Genomic DNA, 4200 nt, shown 5'->3' with positions numbered 1-4200 from the left:
AGGGGTACAGTAAACCAGGAGTGAAGCATCGGAATCTATAACTAGTGTCACACGAATGGTCAGTAGGAAGAGTCAATGTTCTTGTCCTTAAGTCGGCATTGTGCCTTTTGTATTTAATTCCGATGCAATTTCTGTGTTTCATCGTCAATACGAAGGTCCAAGGGATACAGTAAACCTGAAGTGAAGCATCGGAATCTATAACTAGTGTCACAGGAATGGTCAGTATGAAGAGTCAGTCTTCTTGTCCTTAAGCCGGCATTGTGCCTTTTGTATTTAATTCCCATGCAACTTCTGTGTTTCATCGTCAATAAGAAGGTCCAAGGGATACAGTAAACCTGAAGTGAAGTATCGGAATCTATAACTAGTGTTACAGGAATGTTTCAAATCATAGTAAGAAGTGTCGGTCTTCATGTACTTAAGTCGGCATTGTGCCTTTTGTATTTAATTCCGATGCAATTTCTGTGTTTCATCGTCAATAAGAAGGTCCAAGGGATACAGTGAACCTGAAGTGAAGCATCGGAATCTATAACTAGTGTCACAGGAATGGTTCATAACATAGTCAGTAAGAAGTGTCGGTCTTCTTGTACTTAAGTCGGCATTGTGCCTTTTGTATTTCTTTCCGATGCCATTTCTGTGTTTCATCGTCAATAAGTAGGTCCAAGGCATACAGTAAACCTGGAAGGAAACATGGAAATCAATAACTAGTGTCACAGGAATGGATCAAAACATAGTTAGTAAGAAGTGTCGGTCTTCATTTACTTAAGTCAGCATTGTGCCTTTTGTATTTAATTCCGATGCAGTTTCTGTGTTTCATCGTCAATAAGAAGGTCCAAGGGATACAGTAAACCTGGAGTGAGGCATGGAAATCTATAACTAGTGTCACAGGAGTGGGTCAAATCATAGTAAGTAAGAAGTGTCAGTCTTCATGTACTTATGTCGGCATTGAGCCTTTTGTATTTAATTCCGATTCAATTTCTGTGTTTCATCGTCAATAAGAAGGTCCAAGGGATACAGTAAACCTGAAGTGAATCATCGGAATCTATAACTAGTGTCAGAGGAATGGTTCAAAACTGAGACAGTAGGAAGAGAGTCGACATTGTGCTTTTTGTTCTTAATTCCGATGCAATTTCTGTGTTTCACCGTCAATAAGAAGGTCCAAGGGATACAGTAAACCTGGTGTGAAGAATCGGAATCTATAACTAGTGTCACAGGAATGGTCAGTAGGAAGAGTCAGGCTTCTTGTCCTTAAGTCGGCATTGTGCCTTTTGTATTTAATTCCGAAGCAATTTCAGTGTTTCATCGTCAATAAGAAGGTCCAAGTTATACAGTAAACCTTACGTGAAGCATCGGAATCTATAACTAGTGTCATAGGAATGGTTCAAAACATAGTCAGTAAGAAGTGTCGGTCTTCATGTACTTAAGTCAGCATTGTGCCTTTTGTATTTAATTCCGATGCAATTTCTGTGTTTCATCGTCAATAAGAAGGTCCAAGGGATACAGTGAACCTGGAGTGAAGCATCGGAATCTATAACTAGAGTCACAGGAATGTTTCAAATCATAGTCAATAAGAAGTGTCGGTCTTCATGCACTTAAGTCGGCATTGTGCCTTTTGTATATAATTCCGATGCAATTTCTGTGTTACATCGTCAATAAGAAGGTCCAAGGGGTACAGTAAACCAGGAGTGAAGCATCGGAATCTATAACTAGTGTCACAGGAATGGTCAGTAGGAAGAGTCAATGTTCTTGTCCTTAAGTCGGCATTGTGCCTTTTGTATTTAATTCCGATGCAATTTCTGTGTTTCATCGTCAATACGAAGGTCCAAGGGGTACAGTAAACCAGGAGTGAAGCATCGGAATCTATAACTAGTGTCACAGGAATGGTCAGTAGGAAGAGTCAATGTTCTTGTCCTTAAGACGGCATTGTGCCTTTTGTATTTAATTCCGATGCATTTTCTGTGTTTCATCGCCAATAAGAAGGTCAAAGGGATACAGTAAACCTGAAGTGAAGCATCGGAATCTCTAACTAATGTTGCAGGAATGGTTCAAAACATAGTCAGTTTGAAGTGTTGGTCTTCATGTACTTAAGTCGGCATTGTGCCTTTTGTATTTAATTCCGATGCAATTTCTGTGTTTCATCGTCAATAAGTAGGTCCAAGGGATACAGTGAACCTGAAGTGAAGCATCGGAATCTATAACTAATGTCACAGGAATGGTCCAAAACATAGTCAGTAAGAAGTGTCGGTCTTCATGTACTTAAGTCAGCATGGTGCCTTTTGTATTTATTTCCGATGCGATTTCTGTGTTTCATCGTCAATAAGAAGGTCCAAGGGATATAGTAAACCTGAAGTGAAGCATCGGAATCCAAAAATAGTGTCACAGGAATGGTCAGTAGGAAGAGTCAGTCTTCTTGTCCTTAAGCCGGCATTGTGCCTTTTGTATTTAATTCCCATGCAACTTCTGTGTTTCAACGTCAATAAGAAGGTCCAAGGGATACAGTAAACCTGAAGTGAAGTATCGGAATCTATAACTAGTGTTACAGGAATGTTTCAAATCATAGTAAGAAGTGTCGGTCTTCATGTACTTAAGTCGGCATTGTGCCATTTGTATTTATTTCCGATGCAATTTCCGTGTTTCATCGGCAATAAAAAGGTCCAAGGGACACAGTAAACCTGGAGTGAAACATCGGAATCTATAACTAGTGTCACAGGAATGTATCAAAACATAGTCAGTAAGAAGTGTCGTTCTTCATGTACTTAAGTCGGCATTGCGCCTTTCGTATTTAATTCCGATGCAATTTCTGTGTTTCATCGTCAATAAGAAGGTCCAAGGGATACAGTAAACCTGAAGTGAAGCATCGGAATCTGTAACTAGTGTTACAGGAATGTTTCAAAACATAGTAAGAAGTGTCGGTCTTCATGTACTTAAGTCGGCATTGTGCCTTTTGTATTTAATTCCGATGCAATTTCCGTGTTTCATCGGCAATAAGAAGGTCCAAGGGATACAGTAAACCTGAAGTGAATCATCGGAATCTATAACTAGTGTCAGAGGAATGGTTCAAAATTGAGACAGTAGGAAGAGAGTCGACATTGTGCTTTTTGTTCTTAATTCCGATGCAATTTCTGTGTTTCACCGTCAATAAGAAGGTCCAAGGGATACAGTAAACCTGGTGTGAAGAATCGGAATCTATAACTAGTCTCACAGGAATGGTCAGTAGGAAGAGTCAGTCTTCTTGTCCTTAAGTCGGCATTGTGCCTTTTGTATTTAATTCCGAAGCAATTTCAGTGTTTCATCGTCAATAAGAAGGTCCAGGTTATACAGTAAACCTTACGTGAAGCATCGGAATCTATAACTAGTGTCATAGGAATGGTTCAAAACATAGTCAGTAAGAAGTGTCGGTCTTCATGTACGTAAGTCAGCATTGTGCCTTTTGTATTTAATTCCGATGCAATTTCTGTGTTTCATCGTCAATAAGAAGGTCCAAGGGATACAGTGAACCTGGAGTGAAGCATCGGAATCTATAACTAGAGTCACAGGAATGGTTCAAAACATAGTCAATAAGAAGTGTCGGTCTTCATGTACTTAAGTCGGCATTGTGCCTTTTGTATTTAATTCCGATGCAATTTCTGTGTTACATCGTCAATAAGAAGGTCCAAGGGGTACAGTAAACCAGGAGGTAAGCATCGGAATCTATAACTAGTGTCACAGGAATGGTCAGTAGGAAGAGTCAGTGTTCTTGTCCTTAAGTCGGCATTGTGCCTTTTGTATTTAATTCCGATGCAATTTCTGTGTTTCATCGTCAATACGAAGGTCCAAGGGATACAGTAAACCTGAAGTGAAGCATCGGAATCTATAACTAGTGTCACAGGAATGGTCAGTATGAAGAGTCAGTCTTCATGTCCTTAAGTCGGCATTGTGCCTTTTGTATTTAATTCCGATGCATTTTCTGTGTTTCATCGTCAATAAGAAGGTCCAAGGGATACAGTAAACCTGAAGTGAAGCATCGGAATCTGTAACTAATGTTGCAGGAATGGTTCAAAACATAGTCAGTTTGAAGTGTTGGTCTTCATGTACTTAAGTCGGCATTGTGCCTTTTGTATTTAATTCCGATGCAATTTCTGTGTTTCATCGTCAATAGGAAGGTCCAAGGGATAATGTAAACCTGAAGTGAAGCATCGGAATCTATAACTAGTGTTGCAGGAA

Source organism: Schistocerca americana, unplaced genomic scaffold (genome assembly GCF_021461395.2).
Source record: "Schistocerca americana isolate TAMUIC-IGC-003095 unplaced genomic scaffold, iqSchAmer2.1 HiC_scaffold_37, whole genome shotgun sequence".
Lineage (NCBI taxonomy): Eukaryota > Metazoa > Arthropoda > Insecta > Orthoptera > Acrididae > Schistocerca > Schistocerca americana.
Note: the sequence above shows the minus strand (reverse complement) of the source record.